The sequence below is a fragment of the Lissotriton vulgaris genome, chromosome 3_1 (assembly GCF_964263255.1).
Source record: "Lissotriton vulgaris chromosome 3_1, aLisVul1.2, whole genome shotgun sequence".
In the NCBI taxonomy this organism is placed as follows: Eukaryota; Metazoa; Chordata; class Amphibia; order Caudata; family Salamandridae; genus Lissotriton; species Lissotriton vulgaris.
In genome coordinates this window covers 1,301,399,181-1,301,424,049 of record NC_141689.1, presented here as the reverse complement: position 1 = coordinate 1,301,424,049, position 24,869 = coordinate 1,301,399,181, and positions in this window count along the sequence as shown.

The following is a 24,869-nucleotide window of genomic DNA, read 5'->3' as shown; positions in this document are numbered from 1 at the left end:
ATGCACAGGGCCTATAGGGAAAATAGGAACTACACTACATGGCGCCCAACGTTTGGTAAGGCGATAAAACTAACGCAAGACGTTAGAGTAACTCAGTTGTGCTTTTTCACACAGACCCTTTTTCCCGTAAATACTCCAATAGACGTCTGGAGTGGGTGAAAGTTTAAAATCCGCCAGAACTTAGTAGGAAGAGATTCCTGTGCAGAGTTTCTGGTTTAGAGAATGCCATCTGTTTCGATTAGAATGATTATTACATCCATTGGCATTCTTCGTGTTCCCAGGTTCTTGCACCTATGGGTCCAATATTAGACAAGAAGCCTGTTAAACATCAATATGTATTTGTAAACTGTGCCGCCGTTTTGGGCTTCCTGGCAACATCCGTTCTTTATCCTGATACATTAAATAAAGTAGATAATTCCCCATATTCTTCCATTCCCTATATAGATGTAGAATACCTAGAAATTCAACCCAGAATTAGACAGCATGATATAGAAGCTTTTCGTCATGAGATCACCTTCCACATTCAGTAAGGCTCGCTCATAGCAATACCATGCAGTACTTTGCTGCATACGCATAATTTTACTTTTTATACATATCGCTTGAATATCTTATCCATCTGATAAATGACAGGTTAATCAAGCTTTCGGGTACTAAACAATCTCCATAATGTGTAAAAGTACGGACACATGCTTTACTGAATTCAATTAATTACATATTGAAATCCGAGTCACTTTCCCTTTAAGACGTGATATTGAGGGCCGACACGTCGGTAGAGACAATCCAGTTTCCGGCATTTAAGGCGTGGCACATCGGCCGGCCGGGTCACTCACCACTTCCAACGGCTGCGGGACGCCGACTGATATCTTGAACACGGCGCCCGCAGGTTGATGATACGGCTCAACTTTTATCTTTTTTCGGTAAGCGAACGGCCCCCCGGCACATATCCCCGCTTTGTTTTCTTCTTTCCCTCGCTTCCCCCTACGCTAACGCCTTCCTTGTGCAACCATAATAATTATTAAATTACCATATAATCTTTGGTAATGGGTAGTATTTTATCCATTTTTTCAGCATCAAAAATGCATTTTCCAACGGCTGTGAGACGCTATTAAATATTTTGAACATGGCTCCCACAGGTTGACGATACGGTTCGCCCTTTATCCCCTCTTGGTAAGCAAGCTGCTTTGCTCTTTGCTATTGTGCATTGGGAGTTCCTTCTCTCATAGAACTATTTGTAATTGGCGGCCTACCGTGTTTCCTACCTCCAGCATCGAAAGGACATTTACGGGACACCAGTAGAAATCCTATGTGTGGCTCCCTCGTGTTGGTGATACCGTTCATTTTTCTACAGATACGGTAAGCTGGTTATCTGTGTGCGCATTAGTAAGCTGGTTATCTGTGTGCGCAGTAGTAAGCTGCGTTCACCATTGAAAGCGCACCCGCTATTTTCTCAATTATGGAGATGTTTGTAACCGGTGTTTTTTGCATTCCCACCTTTAGTATCGTGGTGAATATTGCGGAATGCCAGCAGATATCCTGAATGCGGCTTCCTCCTGATTATGCTATTAGTCACCTTAACCTTTTAATGGTAGGTTACCTTTACATTCCAAATCACACTAGCGATTTAAATCAATCTTCTTTATAATTAGAGGTTGGTCTCATCTTGATTTTTAGTACTAAAGACCAACGGCTCATTTCTTCGTGTACCCTGACGTAATCCTTCGACGGTTAATATATCTGGTAAGATCCTGCGACGTATATTATAACTTTGCATTTTTTAACATTAAGTAACCGTATATAGCATGGCGAGTTAGAGTTACGTTGCTAGTTTAATATATTAGAGTATTACTGCTTAATTAACGCACATCTGCGTATTCAGAATAAAGATCGGCACACAAGTTACTCCACCGCTGCATGAATGGGGGAGTGTAGTGCAGTGAACAGTCATCTCGTGTTCGTTCTGGGCAAGGCAAACAAAAAACAGTAGTGACACCTTTATTCCCCGATATACATATGATACCTACTTTCAATGATAGGATCTTCACAATCACAATTGATTTCAATATATATGAAGTTCATCTATAGGTCCAAGAAGGTCTAAGAATCGGAAGTTTAGAAAAGTGTCATATATTTATAACTGCTATGTTTTTACCATTCCAGATTATACTTTCAGTCAGGTGAGGTGTAATTCCACCCAGACGATAGGTGTTGAAATACATACAAGGAATAAACAGAGAACACTCATCTTGTGTTCTTTCTGGGTAAGGCAATAATAAATGATTTTAGCCCCTATACTCATGCACTATCCCTTCTCTGTTGCCAGGTAACATCTAATCACTGGTCCATGTTCTGATGGGAATAGATATACTATTAGAGTCTTATTTTTGCAATACCCTATCAGGACTTCCCTTATTTAATTCCAAAACCACTGCTCAAATATAAAATGATTAGTTTGTATCTTATGTAGTTATATTGTTTAGCTGCATTTGTAGGGAGTTTTTGATAAGTAAGCACAGCAACATGTATATGTATTGTTAATTGTATAATGGGAGTTTCATACGACTCCTTCATGTTTTTAATTTATTTCATATATGTCTTATAGATTGATTGTGGCTCCTGATGAAGGCGTTCTGTTGATAACGCCGAAACGCGCGTCGATGTCTCATATTGTTCGCCACTGTTTTACTATACATTTTTTTGTGTAATTGTGTTACAAATATATTATTTATATATGATCAATTGTTTTTATAATTATTTGGTCCTCATGATTTTGCACTGAGTGTTTTTAACATGAATATGTACATTTAGAAATAAATCTAATCTGGTACTTTTTATTTGTTTGTTGTGCTTTTCATACTGTTCTTCCCTGGTTGTATTATCAATTGTCTAATTTTTCTCACAATCCCTTCTTGTCTGAGCCAGGGAAGCTGATCACTTCCTATTTCAGTCAAGAAAGTTTCCAGTGACCTCTGAGCTAGCTAGCGCAAACCTAAATTAAGTCTAACATAGTCAGTAGAGACCTAGAAGACCTCAGTCCTACGTCTACACTGCTGCTTATGTTGTTCCAATGCGCAGGGCATATAGGGAAAATAGGAACTACACTACATGGCGCCCAACGTTTGGTAAGGCGATAAAACTAACGCAAGACGTTAGAGTAACTCGGTTGTGCTTTTTCACACAGACCCTTTTTCCCGTAAATACTCCAATAGACGTCTGGAGTGGGTGAAAGTTTAAAATCCGCCAGAACTTAGTAGGAAGAGATTCCTATGTAGAGTTTCTGGTTTAGTCAACGTTGAAGGATACAGTGTTCCAAAATATTGTGCACCTAATCTTTGTTTCCTTGAAAACTGCTCTGCAAACCATCATTAATACATTGTCAGAACATGGCGAAAACAAAGAAACCAATGAAACCGCAGTAGATGCGAATCATTGGGGTTTCGATGTTACATGGATTAATGAACCAGGTGCAATTATCATCCCGGCAAACATAAGAAAAACTATAACTTTAAAACTTATAGAAACCGGACTGTCAGCATGAGGTGGTACAGTCATTTTCGTGATAGAGGCACACGAATATCGGCAGACAGAGGTATTCTATTCATGGATAAACTTTCCAGCGGCAAACGCTACAACACACGAGTTCCACTATTACAAAATAGAGGAACCACCGAAAGAGTACGCTCCTTTCGAGGAGATTGAAATCCCATCAAAATACCAAGAACACCTGCTCTGGTTTAAAGGCGCCCTAAAACATAATGATCACATTACCAGGCTCGGTCCACTAGGTAGACCAGGAGCAACGTGGCCGGTTTTAGCCAGCTACACACCACATCCAGACATTGATAAAATGTCTAGAGAAGAACTTTTAGCACAGCTAAAAATACTAATTAAAATTCACAGACAGTTAGTCCAATATGTGATGCGGACTGCAACAGCCCAAACAGCTGTTAATATTCCACAGCTAACCCCTCATCAGGGGAACACAAATAAAATCACACCGCAGAACATACAATCATGTCTTGGAAAAACACCCGCAAAACGGGAACAAATTCCATTCTGGCTAGCACAGAAAATAACTCAAATAGAGGCAGTATTCCCGAATACTACCCATATTGAAAAACACAGAATTCTGACTATCTGCCTTCCAATGGGGGTCGCACCACATGTGGAGGACTGTGACACTTGGGGTACAGTCTTTGCTTCCATTTACACAAAAACACATGGTGTTCCGTCCATGGCGGTAATACCAGATGTTCTAAAACAAATTCAGAATGAATACGGTCCAGAACCTGCTTTAACGCTTGGTATGAAATTACTGAAAAACTTCAAGCAGGTCTCGGCTATATTACTAGCCAACATAAAAGGAGAAGCAGCATCTGTGGCGATCCGCCAGAAATTGAAAGAAACAGATATAACAGAACAACCAATTGAACTTGCCAGAATCATAGAAAAATGCTATGAAGAATTAGGTAGAGATAGTTTGGGTGGGAAACCAGTAAAACCCAACTACTTGAAAATCCTGAAAAATTATTTATTAAAAATATTCTACACACTCCTAAAAAGAGTTGGGATGGAAATAAACAATCCACTCCCAAAGAAAAAGTTTTCCAGTCCAGAGGAAGGTCTCCTCGGCGGAGAGAAAGAACTCTGAATCGAGAACACCAGTCTCCCCAGAGGGAGCACTCTGAGAAAAGATATAACCTTAGAAACAGGGATAACGTGAATAAACCTGATAGATATCAAAGTATTGATACACGTCCCTCTCGATCTTTTTCGCAGAAATCGGAAAGAAGAGGACGGTCAGAACCAAGGGAAGAGCACACCAAGTCCAAAGACAAGGAACCTGCTCAAAGTAAAAAATTACAATTTCCAAGAAAGAAGTTGGCCAGTATTAGAGTAATTGAACATGCCGAGAATACTGAGGACACAGCTGAAAAATGGAGAGTGGGCACAGACAATGCTAGACAGTGCAGCAGAAATCAGCATAGCTCGCAAGATCCTGAAGAGTCATCTGGAGACAGTGGACACGAATGAATACATTCAAGTAGAAACTGCAGCTACCAGAGTTAGCGAACCTCATAAGATATACGAAATAACACTGCGTATAGAGGGAGATAAGACTAGGAAAATAAGGGGTCTATTTTGGGATAATCTGTCAAAAGGCTATGACATCCTGTTAGCCGAGAAAGATTGGCCCCCAGAGTTTGTCAGGGAGTGCCATCATGGCGAATAAATGATTATGTCTGCCTTCTCAAATCATATTCCAATTCACACTAAATAGATATATGCGAGGAAATGGGCAGTAGCTCAAGCACCTGCACTATATAGGAATCATGTAGGATGGGATGAGGACTCTCCTCCTCACAAAATCCAGTTAAAATGTCAACCAACTGCACAAAGGCTGTACCCAATTAAGCAAGAAGCTAAAAAACAGGTCAGGGAGATTTTAGATCAACTTGAATACCAATGGGTGATTGAAACATACACCTCTTAAATGAAAAATCCTTTGTTTCCTGTCTCCAAACCAGACGATTCCTATCGTCTAGTCTTGGATTACAGACACCTTAACTCATGTTGCAAAACATTTGTGGTAAAAAATTCGCACAGTGCGCCACTAATGAATAACATAGTTCGCAAAAAATACAAAACAACATTAGACATATCTAATGGGTTCTTTTGTCAAAATATTGCACCAGAAAGCAGGTACTTGACCGCTTTCTCAATAATGGGGTCCCAGAAAAATTTCTGTAGGCTCCCACAGGGATTCAAGAACAGCCCAGGACTATTCTCAGCCAGAGTAACAGAGTTACTACAAATATATGATGATGAGGCATTATCTTATGTCGATGACATCTATCTCACAGACGACGACTTGGATACTCACTTGAAAAGAGTGAACACCATAATACTTGGGTTCGCAGCAGAGGGTTACCAATTGAACTTTAAAAAGTCAAGAATCGCCCATCTAACAGTCTTTTTTTTGGATACGAATTATCAAGTGAAGGAAAAAGCCTAGCGGACAACTTCTTAGAGAAGTGCGCTGTACTCCAAGCACCGAAAACGCTGAAGAACTTACAATCAATTCTAGGCTTCCTGAATTTCGGAAGAACTTACATTCTAAACTATGCAGAGAGGGTTAAACCTCTCTACGAATTAATAAAACCTGATTTTAAACCAATCAACTGGACTCAAAAACACACAGAAATTTTGAGATCACTGCAAACAGACATGTTACCTAAAACAAAATACACGTGACAATACACGCAACCTTGTAATCCGGGTCATCCCAGGAAGATGCAGATTCACGTACCTGACCTCTAATGAGGGAGAAACGGTACCAATAGCTTACAAATCTCACTTGTACACACAAACAGAAAAAACATTCAGTCTCACAGAAAATACTGTAAAGGCAGTTCAGACTGCTGTAGCAAGAGAACGAGCCCTAGCCCAAGGCAAAAGAATAACTGTTTTCACAGCAGAATCAGCCTTCGAGGCGCTATTCAGCCCAGTAAATCTAAAAACATTGGCACTAGATCCGAAATGGATACAGTGGGAAAATTCTGTTGCTGCAGAAGACGTGACATACTATTTTATCCCGAACATGAAAAAACTGAATGATTTAAAATATGAAAAAGAATATCCTCTGCTAATCGAAATTCTGCCTCTGGAACAGTACTCTTGTATAATCTATACAGACAGATTTGTACAGCATTACAATGTAGATGACATAACCTACAATGCAGCCTGCGTGATTGTTAAAGGTCGCTGGCTCTGCGGTAAATTCAGACCGAAAATAACAAAAACTGAATCACTGAGAAAATATTCGGCTCTGCAAGCTGAAATCAGATCTTTGAAGATGGCGCTTGAAAATGCCAAACGTGAATTCCCGACACTAATCGTGTGCGATTCGCATTTTTGCGTCAATTCTTACAATAATGATTTGCAGACCTGGGTTCAAAATGATTACAAAGATGACACAGTTGCCACAATCAAGCATAAAATGCTTTGGAAACAAGTAGTTCTTTTACAGAAAGAACTGCAAAAGACTCACGTGATACACAATCTGAGTCATCAACGTGATGGCGTTCACGTTGCAGGGAATTCATTGGCTAATACAGCCACAGCGGAAGCAACTAAACCGGCTTCCGTAGCCACAAAAATGCGTTCAGAAAAATACATAGACGGGGAAACCATGCTGGCGGTAAAAACGTCTTCAAAAGGCAACTGTGCAGCACTACCTGTGAACTATCCACTCAATTATACATACGTAATTGAGGCAAGCTCTCTTCCTTTTGCTCGAATCCCTGGCGTGGGAGATAGGGTAATTCCAAACACGAATCGGAGAATCTTTTTAATAGCAGACGCACACATGGGATTGGGTCCAAGGCACAAACAGATGAAGGAATCTCTGACAGAATTACAATCAGAATACTGGTGGCCGGGGATGAGCCTGCAACATTATAAATTTGCAAAGAGCTGTCCAGACTGCAACAGAGACCGCAGTAACGAGCCAACCGGAGTAATGCCATGGCCATTTCTGTAGGTAGCATAGGGCTGTCTACACATAAAATCCAGCGTCCTATTAATTTTTCTTTAAGACTAAACTCACTTAAAAATGTGGCCCCAGCGCTCGGCTGATGCCAGAACTGTTATAAAAGATTTGCGAGTCTTTATCGGCACATACGCAATTGCCATGCTTCATTCTGACCAGGGTCCTGCTTTTAGCTCTCGAGCTTATAAGGAGGCCATGACCAGCATGGGCATTGGATTGCGGTTCTCTTGTCCCTTCCATCCTGAGGGAAACGGGGTAGTGGAAAGAAAAAAACGAGACATAAAGCAATCTATAACGGCAAAGGTATTAGGTTCGGGTGATGGGTGGGTCCAGCATTTAACAAGTGTCCAACGTAGTCTTAACAACTTGCCAAGAAATTCTCTAAAAGGTTTTAGCCCGTACGAACTATTGTTCGGAACTAGAATGTATGTTCAGGACTTAGATAGTCATGCTTCAGTGGTAGAAGATAAGAAAAAAGGCTTTGACATCAAAGTTCATTTGGCTGTTTTACAGGACTTAAATGAAACAAGAAAAGCCCTGAGCAACATAAAGTTAAAGCAACAGCCAACAACCACTGAAGACACACCACCTGTCCCAGCAAGACCTGTCTGGATTCCAAAGATTGGGGATCTGGTCAGAGAGAAAATAGCGGTGAAGAAGGAATGTGGGCCTTCTTACAGAAAAGCAGTACCTGTCTTAGCAATCAACGGAACAAGATCAGTTGTACTACCGCCGCTTGCTGGTAAAAAGGAGAACCGAGTTGTATCCATCGACCTGGTAAAACCCCAATCATGTGGCCTATAATAAATAGTAGGCCCAGTGGACTCCCAAGAAGTAACAGAATACCCAAATTTGCAAGTATCCAAGAGACTCAAACTGAAAGACTAATCACATTTGATAAACCTGAAGTGAATAAAAAAGGACTATGCACAAATGCCATGGAACTTGTGCCTCTTGAAACCCAAATTGAAACAGTTTGTCATGAAACACTAGTCTACAATGATGTAGCATCAGAATGTGCTAATGAAAGCCAAATGGAGAAAACAATTCCAACAATCGTCAGAACTGCATCTGGCTACTTCATCAATTTCGATAACTTTTCTGAAGATCAAAACGACACTGAAGTGACGACAGCAACAAAGACTTTTAAAGAAAAAGCAACAGAACTCTTTCATCAAGTCAAAGAAGCATATCTAAATGCACCATTGATTGAACATTGGATTGTATCAGGGGTACTTATACTCCTACTATGCCTAATTTTAGTTTTAATTTTAGGAAAATTTATTACAGTACAATGGACACAGCAAGTCAGAACATCAACTTAGTTCTGAAGCCTCACAAATCATCTCACATCGAGAAAAGAGAACAATCATCAGTGAATGTCACAGCCATTCCAATACCCGGCGGGGTAGTTTGGAACAAAACAGACTACGAAATATATGGCCCGGTCGAACTCTTGAAATATCCTCATCAGTTTAAGGTTTCATTAAGTGACTTCGTAAAACCAAGTACATTCTCTGATGATTGGGACTTTGAAAGTATAAATAATATGATGACAGATTTAGTTTTGTCGGCACAATTTACAGAACATGATTATTTGCAAGGTTCATCGAATTATGAACAGATGAACTGTTTTACTCATTATGCAGACCACTATTTACATAAATCTGCTCAACCTAGAAATGTTTTTAAATGCAACCAATGGGGACATTGTGCTACTGCACCTAAAAGCAGTTCAAAAACATTCTATGAGAAATTCCAATGCTTCTCAGGGTTTAACACAAGTGATGCAGAACATTTTATTATAAACTGTTAGATAAAACAGGCACAAAAACCATGGTGACAAATACTAAATTGATATATTCAGAAGTATTTTATGAAAAAATGATTACATTTGGTTTTGATTTCTGGAAAAATAACATTGAAACAAAAACCATCTGGGGTACAAAAGATTGGTAGGTACAAGGACTAGAAGCATTATTTCGAGCCTGCATGGTCCCAGAACAAATAATGTTCTTTAATGACACAATTCAACAAATGACCTGTCTTCGCCTAGCCTAGATTAAAGACCTTAACAAACCGTCTATTCCAAAGCCAATACCTGATAATGCAACCACAGATATTGAAGTAGACGTATCCCAAATTTTAAATGAAAACAGATCACATCCTGATTGGAAAAAGTGGTTGATCTGGCCTACAGACACTAATAACTGTCAAGACAGATTCCTGAACAAAATACAGGGGTTAAAAATGACCAGACCAGACCCTCGATACTCCCAGAGACAACATCCAGGGATAGTAACAACATACAGTGTAGGGAAACTATGCCTTGAATGGCTACAAACATCCACACTGGCACAAATTAAGCAACACTTGTCTTTACTTAAAGATGGTGCTGACTTGCGCGATTTCATAATGGGACCACGCAAACAGCGTCAAAAAAGTTTCATAGCGGCCAGTATATACGCTGCTTACAACGAGGCATGGAAAGTGACTCAAATTGAGACAGCAGAGAAAATACGAGAAATTGATTGTATTAATTTGGAAAAATCACTTTCTGTTGTGGACAACGGGTTAATGACTCTGTCCTCCAGAATATATTCACTGGACAGTATTGTATCATCTGCTCTTGATATAATAGACCAGGACTTGCTAATGTTGCAACATGGCCAGTCCCAATTACGTTCTATTGTACAGCTAGGCTGGACGTTGCAAAACCTCCGTTCAGGCTATGCGCCATGGCGTTTATTTAGCACAATGTCATTGTTTTCTATCTTTAACCTTACTGATAACCAAATCATTTTTGCACAGAGAGGAGCAGACTATACAATCCTGAGCATCGAAAAACTTGAGAGATTTCCATTGACAATGTCAGAAAGACCTGTCATTGAATGGATAATACACGGGATTATCACAATTCCGATAACAACTTTCCAATTTTAAAAATGCCTAGAGTATATACCAGCAGGCCAGTATGAAAGGTTGGGTAAAGGATACACTAAGTCATCATGGAAATTACCTTATACACATACGTGTTATAGTGCCAACAACAAAAATGTATTTCTTAGTGGTAATGAGTGTAAACAATCACTAAGCGGTACACTTTTGTGCCAAGGTATTAACTTGCATGGGGAGTGTGAGGGGACTTCAAATAACCTTTCGTGCCACCAGCACGGCACACCTGCAATACAGATAGAGCCATTCTTTAGACAGCTTTCTAACGGGAGTTACGTTCTAATAACGGATCACAGCTGTTGTGGCTTGGTGCCAGGGAAAGCTTATCTCTTAAGCGTCAGTTCCATGGTCACTTGCTGTATGCAAGCATTGTATCCAAATGGCCCAGGAGACTCAGTGGCTCCGATTTGGCCTCCGTTGAATATCTCTTCTACGAATTGATACTTTAAGCAGAATGAAGTCTGTGCTTTTACAGACAACAGTGCCCATCATGTCATCAAAAGAGACGTATGATCTCCAAGTTGCAAGGACAACTGCAGAGATACATACACTTTTATCAACAAATTGCCCCGTGCATTTCACAGAAATGCTCAGCCAAATCCTAAATATGTCGAATGCCAGTGGTATCTCGTATGTATTTAAGACAATTTTTTCGGGACTGTTCACACCCTTCGAGGCAGTCCTGGGCATCTTTCCCAATTTTGTCCATTCGGTCTTTGGCGGCCAACCACTACTTTTGGGACTCGTAGCAGGGATTTTATTTTTGACCCTCCTGCTCCGATATGGCAAGCCAAAACGCAGACATGACTCCGGCAAGGATGGAAGAAACGATCCTAGCAATACGCTACCGGGACCGCATAACTAAAGTCCTTGGACTAGCCTGGCTAAGAGATCTGAAAATGACCTGGTTTCTTTCATTCAGACCTATATGGCAGACCTGCATCTTACCTGTGCTTTGATGTATGCTATGCGGAGAGGAATGCGTGTTAGACACCTGTCTTGCACTACAATCAGCAGTACCAATGGATGTCGATACTTTGCTAAGTCCTGTAACGGCTCATGCATCGTGTTGTCCCCAGCGGTTACCAATCCTGATGATGGCATTCGTTGAGACTCCTGCTCTACGATTAGGTGGTGGCAGTGAAGCAAGAAATGAAAGCAACATCACCCAGGTACGACCTTCTGTGAGCATTGCTGATCGATGATAGCAATCATTCTCACAACTGCCAAGTTACAGCATTATCGAACTTGGTCGAACTGTCACCTGTATATGTAGACCAATTCCTTGCGAGCCTGTCTGAAATGATGTTCTCCCCTGAACAGAAACAATAACTTTTTGGAAAACAATCCAGCACACGGCGTTCCCGTGAACTCCGAATTCGGTCTTCGGCTTTGATAAACAAGAGCTACTGAAAAACGTTTGGAACTATTTTTGCCGCGCTCACCATGAAATCATTTTTTCCAAAAATTCCAAAATATTTACCTTTCTCTGGCACTCGAACTTTGCTTAAAGTAGAACTATTCATAAAGAACAGAGCTTCTATTTTTAGTAGATCTAGAGACAAAATATTACCTCAGCCTCTAGCACATTTTACAGCAATTGTATTTATATGTGATGAAATAGTCTCGCCCTTCTTTTCTGTATTGAGAGACATTTCATGTGTAATTTTTCGCAAAATCGTTCAACTGAATATATATGCAATTTTTTTTTAATGATTACCCTTCTTACATCGTACAGTACCTATTATCATTTTCATGTATTTCGTATACACCATTTCGAATGCAAAATGTATTTTGGGGTGGGTAGGAATACACATGCATCTTATTGCTTACATTTTTAGTAATTAATGGAGATAAAATTGTGGAGTGGGTGATGTGTTTTATCTAGGAACCCGATCAATATTGTGACCTTATGCCCCTATACGGCTATAAATCAATAAATATCCCTATCATCGCATAATAATCAGAGCCATATTTCAGTAACTCGCCTCTGCAGTCCATGACACAGCAGAAGCTACTTCCTTAGATTCCTAGAGAGCACACCGAGTTCTTTCGACACACCAAACCCCCAGCAACCGGGGAAAGCCCCGCTTGCTTTGTTTTGATTAGTAATAGAACTCCAGCGAGCACTGTAAGAACAACCAGTTCTTAGTGACATCTTTATTAACGTCTTATGTCCAAAAACTTACGTCAAACTCTGCACCTTTCAGGTATAAATATACCAACGTTGCCTTAAGCAAACACACGGTGGTGGTCAATACTGGAGCAGAACAGATGTCCCCTTGCAGAGAGCCCAGCAGATGCGAGAAGCCCACGGACGCTGCCCCTCCTCTTTGACGCGCTGAGAAAGACGCTGTCTTTTCTCCTGCCGAGAAAATACAGCTCCGGCGTTTCCAGCCTACCCTTGCGGGTGACTGGGATATCGGTTCCTGAGAGAGAGATACCAGACCTCCTACATTCTATTCCAGAGGTACCGTGCTGACTAAACCCTTAGAGAGAATTCTTGAATCAAACTCGTGGCAAAACCAACTTAACTTAAACTGCTACTTACTTACTCCCTCCCACGTATTAGGCTTAGGTCAGGTACACCGGGATAGGCATAGTTAGAAGCACCAGTTGAGGTCGTTAGCCAATGTATATATGAATGTATATATTTTATTCATTTTAACTATCTTATGGCTAAGAAACCATATCAATGCTTTTACAGTATTATTTCGTAATACTCCTTTTACTGTACGCACTTTTCATTATAACAAGTCTTGCAATTGTGGCAATTCATTTCTCTTGCATGAGAAGGAAGACTGCTCAATAAATATTATCTTTTATTGAAAATGCCCGTCTCTCTATTCTCTGCACTCTGGTGAAATTAAGAACGCACGTCTGACTGAGTGAAATAGCTGTCTATTGTTTCACACGGCTCTAGAGATTGACTCTTATTATGGGGAGCAAAGTTGTCATGTTTATGCGGTTGTCGGAAGCTGAATCCCTTCTTGTCTGAGCCAGGGAAGATGATCACTTCCTATTTCAGTCAAGAAAGTTTCCAGTGACCTCTGAGCTAGCTGGCACAAACCTAAATTAAGTCTAACATAGTCAGTAGAGACCTAGAAGACCTCAGTCCTACGTCTACACTGCTGTTTATGTTATTCCAATGCGCAGGGCCTATAGGGAAAAAAGGGACTACACTACAAACTAAGGCAGGACAATCATGGACCTGGTCAGCCAAGGAAGACACTGTATTTCAGGTGGTCAAAGACGCCCTCATCGACGATCGGATGATGACATACTTCCACCCGAACAGGCGCACTGAGGCCGTGGTGGACGCCAGCCCTATCGGCCTGAGAGCTGTCCTCATGCAAGAAACGGAGTTGAGAGACTGGGAGCCCACTGCATATGCCAGTCGGGCGCTGACTGCCACAGAGATGCAGTATGCTCAGATAGAACGGGAGGCACTAGCTATAAAGTGGGCGTGCCAACACTTTTATCGGTATCTCTACGGCCATGAGTTTCAAGTGATCACTGACCACAAGCCCCTTGTCCCGCTGTTCGCAAGTACTGCCAGACTTGCACCCCCACGGATTGAGAGATGGGCCGTGCAGCTGCAGACTTACCGCTTCGAGGTGCACTTCCGACCAGAGGCCAACAATCCGGCTGATTTCCTGTCGCGCCATGCAGGCGCGCCCACACCAGCTCTCGCACAAGAAGATGTCGATGATGTCGAAGAATTAGTGCAGATGATCTCACAGGAGGCCTGTCCTGTTGCTCTCACACTGGAGGACGTAGAAAAAGCCACAGAGTCCGACGAATGTCTCACGAGAGTGAAAAACATGCTGTCTAATCGAAATTGGAGTAATTTCCTGGATGGCGTCAGCTCCATCACGGCAGAGGAACAATGTTTTGGGCAAAAAGTCTGCAGAGCTCAGAGCTAGCTCAGCGAAGGCCCTCACAGGGTGATACTTCTAGGAACCTCCCTAATGATCCCAACAAGTCTGCAGAAGGAAGTTGTCCGGCTGGTGCATCAAGGCCACCCAGGTGTGTCCAAAACTAAAGTCCGGCTCAAAAGCAAGGTGTGGTTCCCGGGGATGGACACTATTTTGGAAGAGACGGTGCGCAGCTGCCACTCGTGCAACATCATGAGCGGAGACCTGGTGCCACACCCGGTAATCACAGAAGACCCGTGCGCAGAGCCATGGTCTAAACTGAGCATCGATTTCAGATCATTCCCAGACAGACAGAACACTTTAGTGCTCATCGATTCGCATTCACGATTCCCTGTGGTAGAGGTGGTGCCCTCGACAGCGTTTCCCCATGTCATAGCAATGCTAGAACAAACATTTGCAATGATGGGTCTGCCCGAGGAAATCCGGTTGGACAACGGACCACCCTTCCAGGGCAGAGACTTCCAAGCCTACCTGGCATCCTGTGGCATCAGGCACAGGAAGATTACCAGGAAGGGTGGCCCCAGGCAAATGGGGAAGTGGAGCGGTTTATGCGAACTCTAAACAGGGCCCTTCTGATCGGAGTTAAAAAAGGAGATGATGTCGAACAATGTCTCTCCCAATTTCTCAGCGCCTATCGCCAAAGACCACATTGCACCACCCGGTGTGCCCCGGCGCATTTGCTATTCCGAAAGGCCTCCAGAGATTGTGTCACGGCTGACCCATCTTGGAGTCCCCTAGAACTGGACCAGAATGCTGCACAAGGAAGAAGAAAGTTGTCAAATGACGCGGCGAGCCAAGCTCGAAGAGTCCGACCAACGAACAATGTAGTTGGAGACAGAGTGATACTAAGGACCGTCACTCGAACTGGATATGCCGCACTGCATATGAGCCGGAAGTGTGGGAGGTGGTCAACATCCAAGGGACCATGGTGTCGGCGGTGCTAGGCACCCGGGTGGTCACACGAAACACGTCCTGGTTTAAGAGAGTCCCCAGGGATATGGGGGCGGTGGAACCACCAGTCGAAGAGACGGAGTGTGGAGACTTCATAGATTCAACGCGAAGAAATGCCAACACAACCTCAGATAAAGCCAGAAGCCACAAATGTCAGGAAGAGCCCAGCGGAGGGAGAAACTAGCCCCGCATAGGATCCTGAAGGGTCGGAAGCAAGCAATTACTCCCGGAGCCAATAGTATGGTCTCCGGCCGAACCCGGCCCCTAGCCAGAGACTTTGAGACTATGCGTGGGGCACACAGAAGATCTGAGTGCTCCCCAGTGAATAGACTGTCTATCCGAAAGATTTGAGGGATGTAATGACGGAGCCACCTGGCCTGTCCACACACGTATGTGCACACACACACCCCGAGGGTGGGATTGCCTGAGGGGATAAATAAAGGGACACAAGACCGCACGGGGTTTTCAGCCCACAGCAGACAACTGAACCTGTGTCTTGTCTCGTGATTGCAGTGAAGGCCCGAATCAGTGGCCTAGGCTTTCCTTTGTTTCCTTCCCAGTGTAAGAATTGGCTTTTGTAGTTTGGTTTGCCCTGTTCCCATCATGCACTGGGACAGGAACAGACTAATTTGCATACAGCCAGGTTCTGAAACTGGGATGGTGCAGTGAGCTAAAAAACGGTGTTGGATCTAGCCCTGATCTCTTGACTGGGTGAGAGCTTTCTGCTTAATTCAGAGACTCTGTCCCTCACCACCCCTTGTTGTAAATATTTTTGTCCACCCTAAGCGTGGAAGGGTATTCTCAGATGTGAGACCCTTGCTCATTGCACCATCAGGATTCAAGCAAACCGGGCCGAAGACGGCTGTAATGCCAGAAACCGGTCCCCGGGAGCTTGTTTCCTTCCCAGTGTAAGAATTGGCTTTTGCAGTTTGGTTTGCCCTGTTCCCATCATGCACTGGGACAGGAACAGACTATTTTGCATACAGCCAGGTTCTGAAACTGGGATGGTGCAGTGAGCTAAAAAACGGTGTTGGATCTAGCCCTGATCTCTTGACTGGGTGAGAGCTTTCTGCTTAATTCAGAGACTCTGTCCCTCACCACCCCTTGTTGTAAATATTTTTGTCCACCCTAAGCGTGGAAGGGTATTCTCAGATGTGAGACCCTTGCTCATTGCACCATCAGGATTCAAGCAAACCGGGCCGAAGACGGCTGTAATGCCAGAAACCGGTCCCCGGGAGCTTGTTTCCTTCCCAGTGTAAGAATTGGCTTTTGCAGTTTGGTTTGCCCTGTTCCCATCATGCACTGGGACAGGAACAGACTATTTTGCATACAGCCAGGTTCTGAAACTGGGATGGTGCAGTGAGCTAAAAAACGGTGTTGGATCTAGCCCTGATCTCTTGACTGGGTGAGAGCTTTCTGCTTAATTCAGAGACTCTGTCCCTCACCACCCCTTGTTGTAAATACACATCACCACAGTCAGCACTGCAAAAAGATGTAATTCCTTACAGTGATCAAATCGTGATGTTGTAAGCAACATGCAAACAACTGTGTGTAGCCTATTAGCAACAAGTGGTGTGCCTGTATTTGTGTGTGAATGCACCTGATTGGTTCTAATGTGCATTAAAATATATGTATGAGTAACTGTGGAGAATTAGTGGTTTGGCAGTTTCTTCTGCTGTACCTTCAGGTCAGAGATATGTGCTAAGATATAGACCTGACATGTTTTGCATATTGTCATTTCATTCGTGAAATACTCAGATTAATCATAATGGCTAACCAAATATTAAGTAGTGAAAGTGTCATCTCAGACCATTAGATCCCTGAAACCTCCCAGTATTGAGAGCTTTCCCCATCATTGGTTCCTCATCTGCCTTCTATTTGATGCTGCCGGGCTAGTGGAAGGGCGATGAGTGGAAAATACAGAACAGAAACATGGCTCCTAGAATCCTGTTTACTTTTTGTTTCTTCCTCTGCCTCTGGGACCTCTAAGAGCAGAGGTAGCAGGAGTAGTGCCTGCCCGGAGAACGAAAAGGCAAGCCATGGACAGCAGCAGCTGTCATCAAACTCCATTCTTTGGGGCTATCAATATTAATAATTAGTTTGGACTGAACTGTTCCCATTGGCGTAGGGTCAAGATTCCTTTGCATATGGCTGGGTCCAAAATGTGGTGGCCTGTTGGGTGTTCAATGGGTTGAAATGCTACCCCGAGTTGCCAGTCATTAGACTTATTGCCAACATTTCTCCCATCACATTTTATGCGTTTGTTGATTTTTGAGTCAGAAATGCTCAAAGGCATGGACTTTCTGATACGGTAATCAGTAAAATGTACACCCAGAATGAGATGATTGTTTCAAATTGTATCTTACAGGTCATCAGTAGTCCAATACAAAGGATACAACGATTGTACCTAAAGTCTTCTTTTGAAAAAAACAAATAGGAACATTTCCTATAACCATAGGTTCAAAATAACTGTGTATACGTTCTATTTATTGTTAAAACAATGACATGGTTTCTAAAATCATTATATGACTATCCTGTATAGACATGCGTATATTCAGCTACATACCATGCTTTCAATAAAATCAGAGATGCTCTGGAAAGAAAGCACTTAGCACCAGTAGCATGCGTATGACCAATACTGAGATGGAAAACACAAAGACAAATTGAAAATGCTCAAGAGCATAATCACCGTGGGTAATGGTATCACAGCAATAACGAAACTACAGCCTGTGTCACAGAAATCACAATCTGCCCATAATTACCAACCCCAAGTTACAAAATAATCAAAGAGGATCCGCAAGATCAAGAAAATATCATGGATGCAACAGTGCAAACAGTGCAAACAGGCAATCCACGGTCTAAAAAACTGCATTATACTAGGGTGAAAAGTCACACACCAAATGCTTCAGAAAAGTCCTAACTTGTTGAATGCTGCTCTTAAATAACATATAAATGTCCTTTGCAAGAGAGGGCAAACTATCAGAATAATTGCACCCTTATGAACCTATACATGAGAGTATTAAACAACCTCTAAATATACTGACCTATCAATCGGAATTAATGCAAAACTGTCCATAACAATTATTCAGTGCATCTTCAAGACCTGACAGGTGTTAGCAAATCCTAAAGTGGATCCCTGTGGGCTTCACAAATGTACTGTTAACAGTTCACAAGTCATTTGCTTTACTATGTATCACTGAGACCTCACCCAAGCCTTAGATGTTGTCAACTGATACCACCTTCAGCAAAACATGCAAAAAGCAACAACTCAGTTGATTGAACAACTCAGTAACGGACACGCCCACATAGGGAACAAGGCGTCTAGCTAGTGTGCTTGTCGGGAGCTGCTCTCTCACCCGCGTTTAAATGGAGTGACCGCAAGCTGATTTTTACCCGCATGTTTACGACATGTTTATGGCTTTTACCGCACAGGAGCTGACACCTTTACTGGGCTTTGTTTAGTCCGCCCGGGAGGAATGAGGATTGAGACTGTGGCTGTGGAGATAGCTTGGCTGCGGCTTACTGTGGTACTGCGGTCCGCTGTGGTTTGCTCGGCAGCGATGGCGGCGGATGTTGTAGCCGTCGATACTGCTTACGACGCTACGGAGTTACAGCGAGTCATCTTACCCATCCTTCTTCTTTGCTTCCCCACCCTACTTCGCCTTCCCACTTCATTTTGTTTCGGATTTCACCCTGGACCTCACCCGGGATTGTCACGGTCAGCAGTTTTGCAGCCTGCAGCATTCTCCCCTGCTGACTCACGGTGGGTCTGTGTTTGATAGCTTGGGGTGGGGGTTGGATGTGGATTGGCCCAGCAGTTCTTACGGCGGCGGGTGGATCAGGAATTACGGCATGCAATCAACGGTGGCACTAGGTTGCAACTTTAGCATTTACAGCATTTAAGGCAGGGCAATCTTGTAAGGCAGAATAAAGAAGCAAGCTTGGGGTATGGCATGACCGCTAACGGTTTACCTCATATGAGTAAGGGGAAAGTGGTGGAGCTAGAGAGCGAGTTCAAAAACCTGATTCCAGAAAAAGGCTTTGAGGAGGGAAAAGAGGAAAATATAGGCAAGGAAGTGGCTTGGGGAGGATGATATAAACTGAGATCGAACTTCTTCCAGGGAAAGGTCGAGGACCCCAAGGTGGAGCTACTTGTAGATTATTACCTAATCCCCACGCAAGGCAAAACCAAAAGTAAAAACTCGGCTACTAAAGCAGGTAGGAATATATCAGCAAAAGAAAAAAAGAAGAAAGCTGCTCAGTCAGCATCCAGAAGAACACCTTCACTAAGGTCCTACTTTAAGTTAAACCCACAGGTTAATCTGCACAGCAGTATGGAACCGCCCACCCATAAGGAAGTACAGACAGAGGTACAGACAGAGCCCGCCCTAAAAAACATTAAAACTGTCACCTTACTTTCTTCGACACCAGTTTCTGTCATCTTGGATTCAAACAAGTACTTACCCCTGAGCGGTACTAACTCTGCTATTAATGAGGTATCTGAAAATACACCAATTTCAAAGGTGGTTGATCAGGCTAAAGAAACTTAATCTATACAATTTAAAGAGGGAGCTAAAGATTTGGATACAACAGGTTTAAATGTAGTAAAAGACTTACTGAGCCAGCTCTCAGCAGAGATTACAGAGCGTTTTGTCACTTTAGGAAGTAACCAGAAAAAAATTCAAGATATGTGTAGTAGCTTGGAGGAGAACTTGGCAATACTAACAAAGCGCACAGAGGACTTAGAAAACAAAATGCTAGGGCTTGGGAGAGAGGTCCAAGATCATAGCCAAGAATTGGATAGGCTTAGATCCAAAGAAAGGAAAATATCAGACAGATTAGAGAGGATGGAAAATAATTTGAGGAGGAACAATATTCGGATTCTTGATATCAAGGAGGGTGCAGAAGAAGGGGACAAAAAAGCCTATGTGATAAATGTCCTGATAAAATCCTTTCCTCAAATTGCCTCAGCCTCTGTCTGGGATACAGAAATCCAGTGAGTCCATCAAGACCCTTTCAGGCTTAATCCTGGTCATAAAAAGCCCAGGAAAATCCTGGTTAATATTCTGTTGTATTCCCTCAAAGAAAAGCTATTAGGGGCGGCCTTAAAATCAACGGCTACTCAGGCCCAGGAGTACCCATTTAAAATAAGATCTGATATTTCAAGAATCACAGAGGACAGAAGATGGGAGCTAGGTAAAAGGATGGACCCCCTTAGGCAACTGGGTGCTCAAGTTCAGCTGAGGTTTCCAGCATGCCTTAAAGTGATGAGAGCTAACAAAATACACAATTTTCACTCCCTGGAGGAGGTAGATGAATTCCTGATAAGCTGTAAGGCAAGCGGTTAGCCGAGGTGTTTTTTGAGAAAGTAAATGGATTAATAGAGTAAAAGAGTAATATAATCCAGATGCAGGGAAACCAGCATAATAAACGTTAACATGGAAGACGGGTGTGGGCACGCAGATAGAATTGGCGATAGCCAATGAGTAGACAGGGAGGGTCCCCAGGGGAGGAGGGAGGATGGGATGGTGTGCATATGGATGGTGGAGGGGTGTGCGGTGGGGAGCATAGAGTTAAAAAAGAAAAAAAATGTAAAAAGTGTCCTCAACTTATGTAGCCAATGCTATTGAGAACAGAAGAATCAGGGAATCAAGGGATGGGGGATCGGAAGGAATACGTATACGCTTGAAGGAAGTGAGCAATTGGAAATATTATGTTGGAACATAAATGGCCTCAGGGTGAAAAGGGGACAGAGATTGCTATTACTGTTTGCCAGCACTTGGCTCCGCAAGGACTTCAAGGACCAGAGAGCCGTGGGGGACGCCACCAGACAGCCCTGCCCTCTGCACCGGGGGATTTAAACTCCTTGCATCTCCCTCTTGGTGGGAGATGCTGCGCTACTACTGTTTGCCCGCACTTGGCCCCGCAAGGACTTCAAGGACCAGAGAGCCGGCGGGGACGCCACTAGACTGCCCGCCCCTCTGCACCGGAAGTACTTAGGAAATCAGTTGATTCCGCAACGTGAACGCGCGCAGAGGCGCGCTGGTCGAAGCCCAGTCCAGGGGCGGGACCGTTTGAGGCCGTACGAGGACGTGCAAGGACGGGACGGGGGCCTCCCTCTTTCGCCTTCATCCTAAAGATATATCTAAGGTCAGTGCAAAAACACTTGTAAGGTCTCTATTGACTGGAATTCTCCTGGAGATTTGGTGCACCAAATACTGCACATTATCCAATGGTGTCAGTAAACGTAGGAAAGGGAAGAAAGTCAAACCCTGGCGGGTCATTTATAGGGACGCTGGACCAATTCCTTATTAGGGTATCATCAATGCTGACCCATCAAATTGATATTGTGGAAAAAAGGCTATCCCTCGACCCTAATTGGGATAAAAGGTCGTCTCTGGGTCATTTGGCACAGGCAGCATCCCCTAATCACTCAGTTTTGAATAGATCACCAGCAGAGGGGGTTGCCGCCGAGGGATTACGCCAGGCCCAAGTGGAATCTAGACCTACAGATACCATAGTAGTGTTAGCTGTTGTTCAAGCTCCTGCTCCACTGGATTCTATACTAGTCACACCTGATCTGGGCCTAGCAGATAGGATTGTCATTCCAGACCCTCCTGGATCTCCGGTGGGTAAATTACAAACGCGTTCTGCTACCAGCTCCATGAGGGGCTTAAAACCGGCAGTGGCGAAAAGGAAACGAGGGGACGTTCCGCTAAATAAGACTAAAGCCAAAATACAGAAATGCAACAACACTGTTGAGGGACAAGTGCCTATCACCACAGAGGGTACAGTTATGGCTAGAGATACTGACCAGCGCCTGGGACTAATGTCTGCGACATCGCCAAATGCAAATCCTACTTCGACAAATGAGTATGGAGAGGAGTTTTGAGTAAAAATGGAAAGTATTTTTGTGGGGACTAGCCGCCCCCATATTAAAGACTCAATTATATTGAGAACAGGTTGTTATGCTTAGAATGTATCCAACCAGTAACTGGAGGGGGGCGGGGGGCTGCCCTAAGCACAGATGTTACTGTTCACACCGCACAGATGGATACAGGTAGTGTCAATGCCACCTGTAACCACCCTGTTCTGGTCCCAAACAATTTAGATGGTCTGAGTACTGAAGGTACTGTCCCATCGGGACAGCTGACACAGCAAAGGGAGAACAGTGGGAGTGATGTAAGGGGGGAAGAACTTCTATTTGCGGGAGGGGTGGAGGAGCTTCTAATTTACAAGTTCCACATATGGGAGGTGAAGGCTCTGTTCATTCTAGTACTCAACTGAAACTCTTGGACCTCCCTCCTGAGTCTGCCCTGTATGTCATTGTTCTGGCAGGAGTTCCAGTCATGGACCAGGGGAAAAGGGAGGAGTATAGGGACCTTTAAAACAAATGCACGCATTGGTTCAACTACAATAGGGCACTACCTCCCCATGTATTAAGCAAAATTCTGTTTGCCCATCGTGTTGAATGGGTGGGGCCAAGAGTGAAAAAAATCAGGGGAGATTATGTAATTGTCAATTTCATAGATAGGAAAGTGGTGGACTATATTTCCAACTGGGGTCCAAACCACTTGGGCACGCAAATTCAAACATTACCCCTGACCTATTTCTTTCCAACTCCCATTGGGGAACAAAGGAATTACTATGCTACTTCTGGATCTAGAGCCCAGGGCATTCAGGTCCCTGGGCTGGGCAATAACAACTATATCCCCAGTGCTCTAAGGGTAATGAGGATGCCCCGTGTATGGACTATAGCTGCCCTGAGTTATCAGGATGCCTTTTTGAAGTACTTAGTCCACATAAGGGTGGGATTGTGGGGAGGGGTCCAAAGTGTGCTGCCAAGGGAACTAGTAACTGTAGTGAGGGGGCCTGCGCAGAGATTAGCTTCCCCGGCATAGGGAGCCAAGCAGCCCCTAGATGCGCGGTGCCCCAGGTGGCAGTGGAAAGGGCAATTGTGTCGGAGGGTGGTGGGTCTAGCCAAAACTGCATAGCTAATAGTATGGATGCTGTGTTTATCTTAGGACTAAGTCCAGAGTCAGTGGTAACTGAATATTGGGAGAACGAGCTAAAGGAAACAGTAAAAAGTTTGTCATGGAATGTGTCTGGAATTAAAAATAAATTGCTATGCCCAGAGTGGGGAGCATTTGTGGAGGATTGCGATGTTTGCCTGTTCCGGGAAACCTGGGCACTGGATGACATACAAAGGCGGGGGAATTCCACTTTTAGTGTACCAGTGACCGAGAAGGGGGTCTTAGTATATGGGTGGATACCCACCTAGGGGCCCAGGCTGTCCGGATCCCTACAGGGTCCAGTGTGTCTTGCTTACTTTCCCAGAAAATAGACAAACTGCTTTTATAAATGTATATTCCCGTCCAACTGTGAGTGGGAAGGAGTCTGCTACTATAGATCAGCTCCAGCAGTTTATCTCAACTCTTGACCCGGCTATCATCCAAATTGTGGGTGGTGACTTTAATTATCAGTTTGAGCTGCTTACAAGGCAGGTTGATACAGAGGATGAAGACCAAATTTGGCACATACCGGAAAAACAGATCCAGTTAGTAATAGCCTGGACGTCTTTAGTACTACAAATCAACTCATTTATACTTTTGTCCTCCCTTACGGCTTGTAATGGGAGGACAAAATCGGATAGACCAGGGTGTTTGACATTCAATCGAGAAGGTCATAATTCTATTTTGGACTACATACTAGGTGAACACAGAACATGGGGAATGGTCCTGGATTTTAAGACAAATGAACCAAAAGATAGTGATCATAACCCCCTTATTATGACGCCGAAATCGGAAATTATGGGCATCCCAAAACCAGCCCCGATCAAAATCCTGTTGGTCTCCCGCTTTTTCTAGCTAATAAGAGGTGAAGAGTTAAGTGGCCAAAAATAATAGATTCTCCAGGTAAACTTGCAGAGGTCTATCGTAGGATTTTGCCTAGTCTAATTGATATGGGTGAGGCCCCAGACAGAGATAACAGCTCAGGGAGGGGGGACGAGGCTCGGATAATCCATCAAGGTCTCACCCAGATCCTCTCTGATGTGTTCTGTCCGGTGGGTAAACCGAAGACCAACTTAATCCCAGTGAATCCCTGGTATAATGCACATTGCAGGGAAACAAGAAAAGACTTGCTCCTTGCGGTCAAGACAAAGGACAAACTCAGGATAAAGCTCTGTCGGAGCACCTACAAGCAGGCCATCCAGAGGGGGAGAAAAGACCGGGAGGCAGAAAATTGGGAAGACCTTAGAACTGCACTCAATTCCAAAGATTTTAAAACCTTTTGGACAATTGTTAGCTGTGGGAGCAGGGCTAGTGCTGTGGCCAATGAACCCAATATAGCCGCCTCAGCCTGGGAAGCACACTTTGGGCCTCTGTATTCCACTCAGACCGGGATTCGCCCACAGATTAATCCCCCATGCCTCCCCCACGAGTATCGACTGGAGGGGGCCTGGGAGATTACACTTA